Source organism: Artemia sp. Qi Xiang Cuo, chromosome 2 (genome assembly GCF_049724085.1).
Source record: "Artemia sp. Qi Xiang Cuo chromosome 2, ASM4972408v1, whole genome shotgun sequence".
In the NCBI taxonomy this organism is placed as follows: Eukaryota; Metazoa; Arthropoda; class Branchiopoda; order Anostraca; family Artemiidae; genus Artemia; species Artemia sp. Qi Xiang Cuo.
Window position 1 is genome coordinate 66,999 of NC_142795.1, and position 14,877 is coordinate 81,875.

Consider the following 14,877-nt stretch of genomic DNA (forward strand, 5'->3'; position numbering starts at 1 on the left):
TCAAAATTTATTTACATAGTTTATTTATATATTGATCATGACACGACAAAATGACATTTTGGATATATTTTTAAACATTAGTTTAGAAATTTAGGACTTTTTTTCATAAGAAATATGGTTTTCAAGGAGGATTTACTCCTCTCTCTATCTCTCAGACAATTATTTTTTATGTTGCTAGATCAGTTTCATTTTGGCAGTGAGAGCGACAACACTTGACAAAATGTTACATACATGTCCGTTATGTATGTACACACAGGGCAGCTGGTCATCATGTGAGAATTGCACAATGATTGAGGAGTATGATGAAAAGTGTAGATTATGCAACCCGTGTAAATTGCACAGAGGATATGCTCTACAAATTAAAGGTTGTAATTCCTGTCTTGAAGTGGTGTGTGACTCTCATCCTAGAGGTCACCTATGCTCCAATTGTCATTATGATAAATGCAAGCAGTGGGAGAGTACATATCCCGGTATGATTGGAAAGAATCCTAACCGCGATTTTGGTTTATTGCTGCAAGATTGGTATATTCGTGGTTTTAGATTTTTCTTGGAGGAGGAACCATGTCAACGAGTCGACTGCTGGAACAAATAATGAATATAGTTTATATGTCACCGTTGTGAAGACACTTAATGTTATGTTCATAATCCCACTGATTTTTATTTTGGCTGTGAAAGAATGTGATTTGCCACTTGAGGACACTGTTTGTGAAATTGCTTCAAATACGCAAATTGAAACATGTGAATTCTATAGAATGAATGAGAATAGTATCATTGACTATACAAAGAGATATGACAAGAGTGAAGTCACACGCTACTGTAGAAAATGTGACCCTGACTTTGCAATACATCAGGATCAGTACACGGTGAATTCAGATAATCTACCTGCAATAGTTTTTGTCGACAAATACCCAGTAGTGGATGAAATCTAAAGAGTAGAAAAGTCGTTTTTATCATGTATATAATTTTTTTTTTATTAATAAAAAATTTAAAATAAATCTTTATTAAATTTTATTATTAGGACACTAAAATAGATATTAAATAAAATTTTAAGTATATTATCCACTATAAACTCGTTCAATTGAGGTAGGTCAACGTAGATGTCGAGAAACTGCTTGTAGGTGTAGCCACGACATCTGAACATGAAAAAGAGTAGTGCATGAAAGCCACATGTCTTAGTCGTTAAATCCTGTACTCTTCGTTGATTTTGAATAATGGTTTTCCCACTGCTTTCAATAAAGTTGCTGATGTATGGTGCGTAGAATTTATACGATAGGCCAAGATCATATAATATCATACCCAACTCATCGGAGAAGCTACTGCTGCTAGAATTTATGTGGAAATAAATTGACAAGGGCAACACGTGCCTGAATAAAATTTGTTTTTTAGACTCGTTCAGCTTCTTCCCCAAATCTTTAAGTCAATTGATTAAGATGCAGAAAAGTGACAATTTTGATAGCTTCCCCCTCCTCAAACAGCGCTTCCCCGATGGTGAAATGTATGATTTATTAACATGTAATGGTATATATCCATATGATTATTACAACTCTGGCTCGAGGCTAGATGAGGTGTCATTACCACCCATTGTAGTCTTTCACAATTCTTTTAATGAGAGTGAGTGAGTCACTAATGAAAACAAAATTTCTATGAGGGTTTTGGCAAAGGACGGGTATGAATATGGGTGGTACTACTTTAAGATATACTTTGCTAGTGATGTACTTCCTCCTCTGGGTATTGTGTTCAAAACTACAGATAAAATCTATGGGGAATTTGGGTTGGATTTAGGTTATTATTTTTCCACCCCTCAGTGGGTTATGGACTTTATAATTAAAAACAGAAAAGAAGAAATCCGTCTGATCGCCGTTGTGGATCAGCATCTGTTTTTAGTGCGATCATGGCGGGGTGCGCATGTTTTTCATGGGGATTGTATCATGAAAACTGATCCGAGCTGGCAGCACACCGATGACAAGTTGAACACTGTTTTTTTGGATATGAACTACCTTTGCCCATCGGTAATTTATTACTACTGTGTGTAATTGGTCAATTATAAAGGATTTATCAATCCCATGGCCTTAAATTTTCACAACAGTGACAGTGGTGAGGAGAATGGCGCACAGGGATGGTTTTTGAAATTGACGGTGAAATACCCATTGAAATCCATGACTCGGTAAAAGACTTTGTTTTTCCGTGCATAAATAGACCGGTGGGTAGGGACTCTCTGAGCCCCTACAATTTATCTTTGGTAGAGGATGGGAGTATGCACTGGGTACCTTCAAAACAAAAACTAATTGCCGATCTCACCCTGAAACAGAATATCGTTGTTCATCACGTGCTATTGAAATGGATGGTGTCCAATGGTTTCAAGGTTAAAAAAATTCATAGAGCCCTCCAATTTGATCAAACGTCATAAATTAAAATGTTTATTGAAACCTTTGTCAGTAAGCGTTCACAAGCGAACAAAAAAGTAGAAAAATTAGTCTATAAACTAATATTGAACTCAGCTCTCTTTAAAATTTGCTAAAGAGTATTAATCAGAAATCAAAGTGTTATTGTAACCGACAATTAATTTTGTGCTTAAATCCTTTCGAATACAAACTTCACATTATTCCCAATCATTGATCCTTGTATGTTTCTATTGCATTGCACGAATCCGAACAGTGTTGCAAATAAAAATATTGAAGGCGGAAGTGCAATAACCGAAATATCCATGAAACTTATGTTGTCATTTTATTATAATGTATGCAAGGTACAGTGGCCGATTGAGGGACAAGTTCAAGTGTACTACGGGGACACTGATTCAGTCCTGTTAAAAGTTAAAACTGAAAATCTATTGAATGATTTGGAAAATGGCGAGTACATTAGCTCACGAATGGACTACACTAACTGGGACGAATCCCTCTATCCAGAGCTAGTGAAACGCCAGGCCCCAAATCAATTGTTAATGTTAAAATCTGAAACGGGTAGTGATCTGATATCCAGTGGTGTGTTTCCTGGACCGAAGGTATACTGTGTGGAAACGCACGGCAAGGATATCAAACAAGTTTGCAAGAGGGAACCTACACACTTTGTAAAAAATAATTTCGACATGAGTGTGTATAGAAACTGTGTGGAACGTAGTTTAGTGCCAAGGGCGAAAGTCATGGCGATTCGCTCTTTACAATTTAAAAACTACACAGTTAGAGTTGAGAAAAACGCCATGTTTACCATATCGGACAATGTCTTTGTACTTGTGGTTGGTGTGAAGGTTTTGCCACACGGTAATTATTTAATTTCAGACCGAGTTGATTTTACAGTGTAAATAAAAAAAATAGTTCAAAAAAATTTTACTTTAATTCAATAAAAAAAAAAAAGTATAAATTGGGTGGGAGGTTTTTTTTTTTTTTTTTGGGTAATTAGGTTTTTTTTTTAATTCTTTTTTTTTTCTATCAACATCAATTTTCAATGTGTGTGTGTGTGTTTGCAAGGCAGATAAATTTACAGTATTTAAGGCCAGCCCCCGGCCCGGGCCCGCCGCAGGGGGCCCCCGGCGCCCGGCGCTTTCCGGCCCCAGCCGCCGCCGCGGCCGCCCCCGGGGGGGAGGGGGGACCCCCAAATTTAAAATGCTGTAAATAAAAGTGATATTTCAAGTGTGCATTATTCCAATAAATGTTGTATTTTTTATAAATAAATAAACAGAAAAAAAAAGTGTATTTATTTAAGTGTTTGTTTTTTTTTCTAGTGGTTATGTAAATGTTGTATTTTTTGTTTTATTATAAATAAATTAAAAAAAAGTGTATTTTTTTTATTCATGTTTAATGTGCCTTTTTCAATGTAGTTTTTTTTTTAAAGTATTGTCACCTTTTTTTTATGTATATAATAAAAGAAAATATTATTCTTTATTCTTCTTCTTCTCGTTATTATTATTCTTGAACGGAGTAGTAGTAATAGGGAAATTATTTAGTCATTAGACAGCCATAGTGTACAGTTAGTTGTCCAGGTGAACTGTTAAAGGGACCATGTATCAATTTAAAAGACTATTCAGATCGTTTCTGTGTGGACCGTCAATGTCTGGCAAAACAACACTCTTAACTAAAATAATTAAAAATTGTGATAAAATGTTAGTGGAAAGGCCGAGAAAAATCTACGAGTGCTAGAGCATAGGTAATGAGTAATATGATAAAATAAATTCGATTGCTGCCACGACGGTGTGTGTTAAGGTTCAATTCATACAGGAACTTAATATTTCCAGCCTTATTGAAACAAAATATTGTTTGATTATTGATGATCTAGCAAAATCTATTCAACAAAAGTCCCAGGAAATGCTACAACCAGTAGCGATTTACTCTCCTTTTGAAAAGAGTTTCGCTACTCTGTTTATGCACACTATCTCTAATCAGAGGAAATGTATACGAATACTTGCATTGAACTGTACCTACTATCTCATCTACAGATTTGTTCGTGATTCTAGCTCGATCATAACTCTCAATAAACAAATCTACCCAGGAGCCCCCAAAGTTCTGCTCTCAGCATACAATCAGGCAACTAATAAACCCTATGGCTACATCCTATTGGATCTTAATCAAAATACACCCGAGGATCTGCGTGTAGTCACAGATATTTTTGACAATGAAATTACAGTATATCTCCCCGTGAACACTAAAAAGACCTATTAGTTGCTATCATGACACTGAAGAAACTACATGAAAATAGACATTTGTTTTCAGTTCTAAGCACTTCAAAACCTCCGATTAGGAAAGCAATACTCAAACACGGTATTGACAACGATTTCATTAATCTAATATCCTAACTTTGTTTAATTTTGATCGAGGTTAATGTTCAAGTGCGAGAAGTAGTTAAGCAACATGCAAAGCAACATCGTTCCATTGTACTTACAGGGGTCTCTAAAAAAAAAGGAAAGAATTTCAAAAGGAAACGACTTCTTCAGGCGGGCGGTAGCTTTTTCACACTTTTACTGCCAATAATTGCAGGACTTGTAAACAGTTTTCTCTAAAAGAGAGAGAATGGCAAAACCCTATAAATTGACTCCAATAGAACTCGCTCTCTCGCCCGTCGAACACTTTGAGAACAATATGAGTAAATTCCTTGACAATGAAAATATTGAGGATGATAAAAAACTGCTTTTACTTCAAGATGCACTTCGCCGAGTGGACAAACACAAGTCCTATCAGTCGAATCCCACTGCTGCTGCTGCTGCAGACCCCAAGAAAGAATCATCTCCTCAACATTCTGCTGGCGTTGTTGTAACACAATTGAAGAAGGTGGATTTGTATTCTTTTTTATTTAAATTTGTAAATATATGGCCCCAATAATAGGTTGAAAAAATAACACGACTCCTAGCCCATCTCTTGGACAGTGATCACATTCAAGTTGAGAGCAATGGGGCAGAGATTATAATTCAGGGCAAGAGCTATAATCTACTTGATTTAATCTATGATATGTTTACAAATCTTAAAGGACTATTATCATTTGATACTCATCTATACAACTTTATAAATACATTAAACTTCCCCAAAAGTCTTATTGGCAATATACAAATTCTAAAAAAAATAAATGAACATGCATCATCGTCATCATCATCAACAACATTGACACCATTAAAAAATGAACTTGAAGAAGAAGATTTTAAATCAATTTTGGAAAATACTAGCACACCGCTGATAGCTAGACAAAAGCGAAGACGCATCAAGCCATCATCATCACCACCATCAATAGGCAGTATACAAAAGGGTAGCGGGCGTTACACAACGTGTTTACGCTCAAAATGGTTGAAGTTCTGAAAGGTGTTTATGAAAATATTGGTGAGGTGGGGAGTTTAAGTTCCCCCACAACTCTTTCCAAAGTCACTGGTGTTCCCACTAAAAATGTACAAGACTATCTACAAAATGAATCAAGTTACACTCTGCATAGAAATCATAGACTTCGTGCCAATCAATATCGAAAAACTAAAGCCTTTTACCCATTGCATATAATGCAAGCAGATCTCCTGACTCTAGATGAGATTCAACGACGTCACAATACACCATACAAGTACATTCTACTTGCAATCAGTGTTTATAGTCGTTATGCCTATGCAATTCCATTGCGATCGAAGAGAGGCGTTGAAGTTGCTCAGGCCATTGAAAGTATTTTCCAACTGGATTAATATAAAAAAATTCAATCGGATCGCGGCAGTGAATTTTTTAATCCTCATGTTGCAAAAGTACTAGAGAAATATAGTTCACTGCTCTGTCATAGTCACAGTCCTATAAAGGCTGCATTGGCCGAACGATTGATAAGAACTATTCGACTTTTGATTTCAAGATATTGTACATTGCAAAATACATCGGCTTTTATTCGTGATCTTGATAAAATCATGTTGATTTATAATCAACGACCTCATCGATCGTTGTCCAACTCTACGCCAATGTAATTTCATCATCTTGATCAAGACAAAAGGGAATCCTGTCTAACACATTGGTCCTATGAATCGGCTTTAAATTAGATTATGAATAAAGTAAATTTCGGTTATTTGGGCTTACTTCACAGAAATAATCATGTGTTTGTATTGTGTGCTTACTTGTGGCCCATATAAATTTTTAAGGTGGCAAAAATCCTTTAAACTACACCTATAACTTATCGTTTGCGTGATACCAAAGATGAGGAGATTCTCGGCGGCTTTTATGACTATGAACTACAAAAAGTTAAAAATGCCAGTGAAATCTATCAAATTGAAAAGATATTAAAGACACGTACTCGCGAGGGTAAGAAACTGTTACTTGTTCGATGGCTAGGATACAACTCTGATTTTGATTCTTGGATCGGTGTTGAAGATATTGACAATGCCCAATGATTTCTATGTAACTTTCTTATCCAATGTTTCCGATCCTCTCTACAATGACTTGAATACGACAAGTGATTTTTGGACAAAACTCTCCCCCGCCATCAAATTTGACGGTGCGTATGAAGTGGCTCTTGTCTACTGTATTCTCAAAAATACCTATGACATCCTGAGAAAGGATCGTAAATATGAAATAAAAATACGACCGTTTGAATTCGGTGATGAAGGTGCAATGGCAACTTTTGACTCTACTCAGTACCCTATTGCTAACATCCCCTACAGGGAATACAATAACATGCATGAACTGTGTCGAGTTATCAACAAAAAAATTGCAAGTCGAAAAAAGGGCGGTTTCACTTTCAATTACTCGACGGAACAAAGGAGAATTTATGTTACAAATCCATTTGAGAATGAAAGAATTTCCGTCAATGAGAATTTACGTGAGTTTCTTGGTTTTAAAAACCGTATTATTAAGACAGAAAATTGCAGTGGTAGTGACCATGTTATCTATGCAGACTGTGCACCCAGCTTCTCCACGGACACTTGTATATTTCTCTACGCTTCATTTGTGGAAACATCTCGGGTTGGTAATTCAAATATTCCCCTCCTACGAGTTCTTGAACGAAAAACCACGCCAGAACATGTTCACCACTACAATATAACGCATCGTCAGTATAGGCCCGTAAACACTTCCTATTTGGAACTGTCAGTTAACACTAAGAACTTAATTAGGTTATCCAATAGAAATTTCAACAGGCTTAGCAGTTATTAAATGTCATTTTCTACCCATTGTCAACGACAACGACGGTACAATAACCTACGCAATGAACAATAGAAGAACTCCATTTGTCTGTCCCGATATTGACTGTTATGTTGGTGCTCTGAGTCCACGTCAAATAGGCAATGTATTGGACTACTACACGGGGCGTACTACAATGTCTGGCTATGGTCTTGGTAGCTGGTTTGCTAGGCGATTTCGTTCTGGACTACCCCTTGCCAGAAAATATCTTGTGCCTGCTGTATCAAATTTTGCTGCCTCAACACTACAGGTCTGGGGGTCTGGCAAGAATTTCAAGGAGAGTGTTAAGCAAAATATTAGATCTTCAGCAAGAGCCGTTGGTGAGCAATTAAAATCTAGACAAAATGGGGAGGGATTGAAAAGGATGCGTTCGCGTCATTCTCTCATCAGTCTCCAGCCAGGCAGGAAGCAAAGGACATCAACAAGGACTTTCAGGAATAAAACAACGAAGTCCAATAAGCAACAGAAGAAGAAGAAAAAGAAAAAGATTATTAGATCAAAGAAGGATTTCTTCTCTTAAGATGACTTATCTCCCCCACAAGGAATCATATCCATCAATCAGTTCCTCATTGAATCTATTAAATGCTGAAAATGTTGATGTCAGAGTCAAGTATGGCTACTATGAACAGTTTCACCCTCAACAGCCCCTTTCAGAAAATGAACACTTTCAAATATTTTCCAATGAAGGCTATTTAATTTTTTTTTCATCAACATATATTGATCTAAATGTCATGGCGAAGAAAAAGAAAGATAATACAACTCCAAATGCTGGTGATGGTCTCTCCTAGGAAAACTGTATTCTACACAACCTATTCAAACAAATTAATGTATTTATTAATGGATCTTATGGATTATTAATGGATATTATTAATGGATTATTATTGGTGAGCACTAGCAATAATTTATCCAACTATGCAAGCTACATACAATTTATGATGATGACGCCAAAGGCGTACAAGGAGATGAGAGGACAATCATTGGGCTATGAATATCGAACAGGTGTTGATACTGACGGTGAGTTGACTACTGCAGTGACCCAGGAGTATCATCTAGTTGGAAAATTAAATCATGAGATATTCAATATATCCCAATGGCTTCCCCCCCATATTCGGATGGGAATAAAGCTGCAGATAACCCCATCGAATAATAAGTTGAGAAAAACACTTCCTTCTGCTCCCGCTTCATATGTTATCGTCACTTCGGCAAGTCTCCATGTCCGAAAACAACAGTTTATGCGTTATGTCGCCGTGGCTGTGTAACGGCTACGATCCAACGGTCCCAACATGAAACTTATTGTTCTCAGTACACACCCCAATTAACATCACATGCCCGCTACTTCTTGCCTCACAGCCAATTACTCTTGTATCCGTGGCGAGTTAAAATCACACGATGCGGTTACCCGCTTGAAGAGGTTGGGTGCCGTTGTATTCAGGACTGAATCCCCCCACAATATTAAATTCTCTAGTGTATCTAGCATTATGTCCACAGTGACTTGCATTCCAATGTAAACTCTCTCGTTGGACAAAAAATCATATAGAACTGTGTAAGGGTTGACAATGCAATCCCTAGATCATGACTCTCAACTATTTTAAAATTGATTAACCGATTAAATTTTTTCAAAAAATCACGGTGTTATTGTTTTGGACTTGTCAGGGACTCAGGATATGATCATAGTACGAACTGGGAATGTACGTTTAGAGTGTACATTTGCCAATGCTCTGACTGAGAATATCACGCTAATATCACTGAGTCAATTTGAAACCTATTCGGAAATCACGCCCGACGGCAGTGTTCTACTAGACCTAGCACCATGAACACAAACCAAATAATCAACGTATTTAGTATGGATCCATACATGTCCCGGTACAAGTCCTATTGCATACCTTCGGACTTCATTGAAAAAATTCCAAGTGTTAACAATACCTTGATCATTGTTAATAGCAGTCTGTCGACTTTGAAGACAGGTCTTTGTCTTAGCATCATCCAGACTTGGAAGAGTATTGAATTTTTGACCCTCTTGGACTATCGTATGAATTCTACGCTCCATACATCAGCAAATTTATTGAAAGCAGTGGGAAAACCATTATTCAAAATCTACGAAGAGTACAGAATTTAGCGACTAAGACATGTTGTTTTCATGCACTACTCTTTTTCATGTTCAGATGTCTTGGCTACACCTACAAGCAGTTTCTCGACATCTACGTTGACCTACCTCAATTGAACGACTTACTAGTGGATAATATACTTACATGTTTATTTAATATTGATTTTAGTGCCCTAAGAATAAAATTTTCTAAAGATGTTTGTTAAATTTTTTATTAATAAAAAAAAATTATATAAATGATAAAAACGACTTTTCTACTCTTTAGATTTCATCCACTACTAGGTATTTGTCGACAACAACTAGTGCGGGTAGATTATCTGAATTCGCAGTCTGCTGATCCTGATATAGTGCAATGCCAGGGTCACAATTTCTACAATAGAGTGTGACTTCACTCTTGCTATATCTCTTTGTACAGTCAATGATACTATTCTCATTCATTCTATAGAATTCAAATGTTTAAATTTGCTTATTTGAAGCAATTTCACAAACAGTGTCCTCAAGTGTCGAATCACATTCCGTCACAGCCAAATAAAAATCAGTGGGCTTATAATCATAACACCCAGTGTCTTCACAACGATGACGTAGAAATCATATTCTTTTTTTGTTCCAACAGTTGAATCGTTGACCCGGTTCCTCCCCCCAGAACAATCTAAAACCACGACGATTCCAATCTCGTAGCAATAAACTAAAATCACTTTTAGGATTCTTTCCAATCATACCGGGATATGTACTCTCCCACTGCTTGCATTTATCATAATGACAATTGGAGCATAGGTGTCCTCTAGGGTGAGAGTCACACACCTCTTCAAGACAGGAATTACAACCTTTAATTTGTACAGCATATCCTCTATGCAATTTAAACGGGTTGCATAATCTACACTTTTCATCATACTCCTCAATCATTGTGAAATTCTCACATGATGACCAACTGCCCTGTGTGTACATACATAACGGACATGTATGGAACATTTTGTCATGTGTTGACGCTCTCACTGCCACAATGAAACTGAGCTAGCAACAAAAAAAAATTGTCTGAGAGAGAGAGAGAGGAGTAAATCCTCCTTGAGCACCATCTTTCTTATGAAAAAAAGTCCTAAATTTCTAAACTAATGTTTAAAAGCATATCCACAATATCATTTTGTCGTGTCGTGATCAATATATCAATAAATTGTGTAAATGCATTTGGACCACGATGTAGAAGCTTCATACAATAGTCTAATGATGGAGAATCAGTTTTCATTATATCGACAAGCATTCCTCGAGAAAATATCTTCCTTTGAATAGAAAACTCTAGAAAATCATCATCTAGAATCAAACGTTTTTCCATAAGAACTAGATTCCTCATGATTCAATCTTTCTCGAATCTATTCATTTTTTTAGTCCTAACTCTCTCACAATCAACTTCAGACTAAACAGAATTTCTTTTTTTCTACTCTATGAAATATACGCATGTCTACTATAGAAAAAAAAATACCACTGATTTAGAATCATTTTTATTGAACATAATTACAAATATAATATTCACTGATGCATTTTGTTCTCATTAATATATTACGATATGACATCTAATGCTGATCGAAGTTTATTTATATGGAGAATATTCACGTTTCCAGCAAAACACAGCTGTTCTTCCTGCTTAAACTTACTTAATGATATCACATATCTTGCATACATAATGTCACATTCAAGTCATATTCTACATCCAGAGGTCATTTCCACAGGTACATTATGTCCTCATATATCGTTGCTGCTGCTGCTGTCGGTTCCATCATTAATCTCCAATAGTGTAAATACACCCCTAATTTTTTTTTTTTCACTAATATCCTTGCAAATAAACTATCCTCTTTGAATTCAATTCTCTTACTAATATGAATTGTAAAGAAAACTATTCTTTTTATTCAAATCCTAATCACCAATCAAGTTATACTCGCTCCTCTTGGCAAAGGTGTAATGATCTGTAGAATAGGACTACCAGAAAAACCTGTTTGGTACGGGTACGTACGCAAAGTATATACCTTCAAGCAACGTCTATATGATTTTTCAAAGTACTATATAAATGAGACCACTGTTCAAATTACACTGGGAACAACAGTAATTGAAAAACTACACCCCGCTATAGGACTTAAGTCGTACGTGTTACGGTATGTTTTAAAGTCCTTGTACGGTTACTACTAATCACCACCTTTTCTCTCTGATGACCTATCCTTTCTCAGCATAGTATATCCTGGTGACTTTATTTGTTGGTTTCAGGTCAAGTGGGTTTCCTGAAGGCAAGCAATATCAATGGAATATTTGTTGATAAAAGATATTAGTTCATTTAACTTATTTTCTGACAGTGATCTTACATTCCACTGAATTATTGAGATGTTCTGCTTTGTTGCTTTAGTTTTCATTTGACTGTGTGTCAATGTTTAGCGTTGTCAGGAGTAAAGCAAGATTTTTTTTTTGATTGAATAAGCATGTGATTGGGTAGGTACATGTTTGACAATTCATTTATGATTGTTCCTTTCTGTGGCTGTAGTAGGTTCATAGACTGAACTACATTATAGTTTAATATGAAGAGTCATATATTAGGTGTTAGCTCGTTTGGCTGTTCATCAGAGTTGACATTAATTAGGGGATTAATTCCTGGTACTGCTTCTACTTCTGTACTGATTGGGAGGGCTGGCTATGCAGACGTCTTCTCATTGGATGAGGATGGTAGTTGGCTCAAGCTTGGTGTTTCTCTCTGGTAGGATTGTGAGCTGGGGTGTTTTGAGGAAAGAGTCTTGTGGCGGTGCTAGTTGCTAGTAGAGGAGGGGGTCCGACTCCCACGGGGGCTCCTTATATGGGTATAGAATACTGACGGGGGCTCCTTATAAGGGCATAGCCTCCCTAGGGAGAATGATTATGTAATGGGGTCAATGACCTCTTTTTCCAAGCTCGATTTATTTGATGTTTTTCTCGGATGTCAACATCAAATTATGGATGTTTTATGGTTTTTGTCAGTGTGAATTTGAAAAACAGGAACTTTGTCACATTTATGGATGTCAACAGCAATTCATGTCTGTTTTATGGTTTTCTCACTGAGAATGAAAAAACAGGAATTTTCTCACTTGGAAAACCATAAACCACGTGGTCATGTCACGAGTAGCACCTGTGAACTTGATTCACATAATCGCTAGGGGAAATTATTGATTCACGAAGGGGAGAATTAAGAAACATTAAGGCTTCTTTAATCTTAGGTCTGAGGGATAAACATTTTTTAGGTCAGAGAGAAAAATTAATATTCTATTTTTGAATAGGGCTTCATTGATCTTTAGTGTCAGGAATTATAAATGAAATCACTTGATATCTTGGAATTATGTGGGAGTCTAAAGAGATAGAAATTCTATTTTTAAATACGGCTTCACGGAGCTTGAAGTCGGAGAGATAAATTGATATTCTAACGAAACCCTAATAGTTTAGCTAGGAAAATTTATGAGATGAAGAGATTAACGTAGGAAAGGGTTTCCTAGAAATTTGAAATGCGTTAGCGCAGAGATGTCAAACAAAAGGAACACGCTGAAATTACGTTTAGGGATTATTTGGGTGAAACCGTTTTATCCATTTTATGGGATTATTTTGGCGAAACAGTTTGAGCCATTTTGAAAGAAGATTTTAAGAAAGGTTTTAGAAGAGAATTTGAGGGTGACACTCTGTGGTCGTTATAATACACAAGTTCCATTTGAACAGTGTTGTGAGGTCCTCTACCCCAACCCCAAAGGGTTCCGATCCCCACCATCCCAACCCCGAAGGAGGCCCCCGGTACTCAAAGGCCCCCCAAGCTCCCAAAGAGCCCCAGCCCCCCAAACGCCCTCCTCAGACCCTCAAAGGCCCTCCCCTGGTCCTCAAAGGGCCCCCGGACCCCCAAAGGGCCCCCGGACCCCAGAGGCACTCCCCCCGGTCCTCAAAGGTCCCTCGGGCTCCCAAAGCGCCACCGGCGCCTCCAAAGGCCCACCCAGACCCCCAAAGGCCATCCCCGGGCCCCCCAAAGGCCCATCGAGCGCCCAAAGGACCAACGGGGTCCCAAAGGCCCTACACCGGTCCCCAAATGTCCCCCAGGCCCCCAACTGTCCCCCCGGACCCCCAAAGGCCCTCCCCCGGCCCCCCAAAGGGCCAACCGGCTCCCAAAGGACCAATCGGTCCTCAAGTGTCCCTCAGACTCCCAAAGGCCCCCCCTGTGCCCCAAAGGCCGTCCCCTGGTCCCCACAGGTCCCCCGGGGCCCAGAAGCGCCTCTGGGAGGGGCCGGGGGCCAGGAAAGTGCCGCCGGATGTGCCTCAGGGATGCGCCGTGGGTCAGGAAAGCACCGCGGGGATGCGCCGCTGGGAGGCCCAGCAGGAAAGCGCTGCAGGATGTGCCGCAGGGATGCGCCGCAAAAAAAAAGTAAACTAGAAAGTAAAAATTTCGAAATGTTATCCCCCCAACACCCTCCTCAGACCCCCAAAGGCCCACCCCTGGTCCTCAAAGGTCCCCCGGGCCCCCAAAGGGCCAACCGGCCCCCTCAGGGTCCCCCCCACACCCTCCCTGGGCCCCCCACAGAGTCCCCGCTCCCTTTTTTTTAATACTTTTTTATGGCTTTATTATATCTTTTCTGAACAAGTTCCATTCATAATGTCATTCCTAAACCCATTTTCCAACCTCAAAGAGCCCCCTCCCCAATTCGTAAATACTTTCTTGAATTTTTTAACATGGTATTTTTTTAACTTTTTACGTATCCTAAAATGAAATGAAATATGCTTACGGCTCTACCAATCGTACTCTCTGCTTGTTCATGGACACGACGCGGCTTTTCCACTGGTACTCTATGACAGGTTATCGACACTATCGAGTTTATTGCATGCATTAAATCAGTATTTCTTACGCAGTGGAAGGATCAACACAAAATTCATACCTGTAAAAAGTGAAGATGAATTATTCGACGAAAGTATGTGCACATGAAAAAATCATTGTCGTGTTGAACGCTGACAAGGAGAAATATCTGAACTATGAAACGAGTGCAAGTGGAGATCTTATTGGCAATGTATGCATACGTTGTCATGACAGTGAGGAGTTAAATTCCTTTGGTGTACCCAAGAATTTCCATCATGCAAGTGGTGGATATGCGAGAGTAACATTACCAGAGAAATTAGTAGTCAAAG

At 38.2% G+C, this 14,877-nt stretch overlaps 1 protein-coding gene across 1 annotated transcript in view; it reads left to right on the forward strand.

Moving 5' to 3' along the window:
* UbcE2M (NEDD8-conjugating enzyme UbcE2M) overlaps positions 1-14,877 on the forward strand; it is a 113,586-nt gene that overhangs the window by 60,904 nt on the left and 37,805 nt on the right. The gene's annotated exons all lie outside the window — the stretch shown is intronic.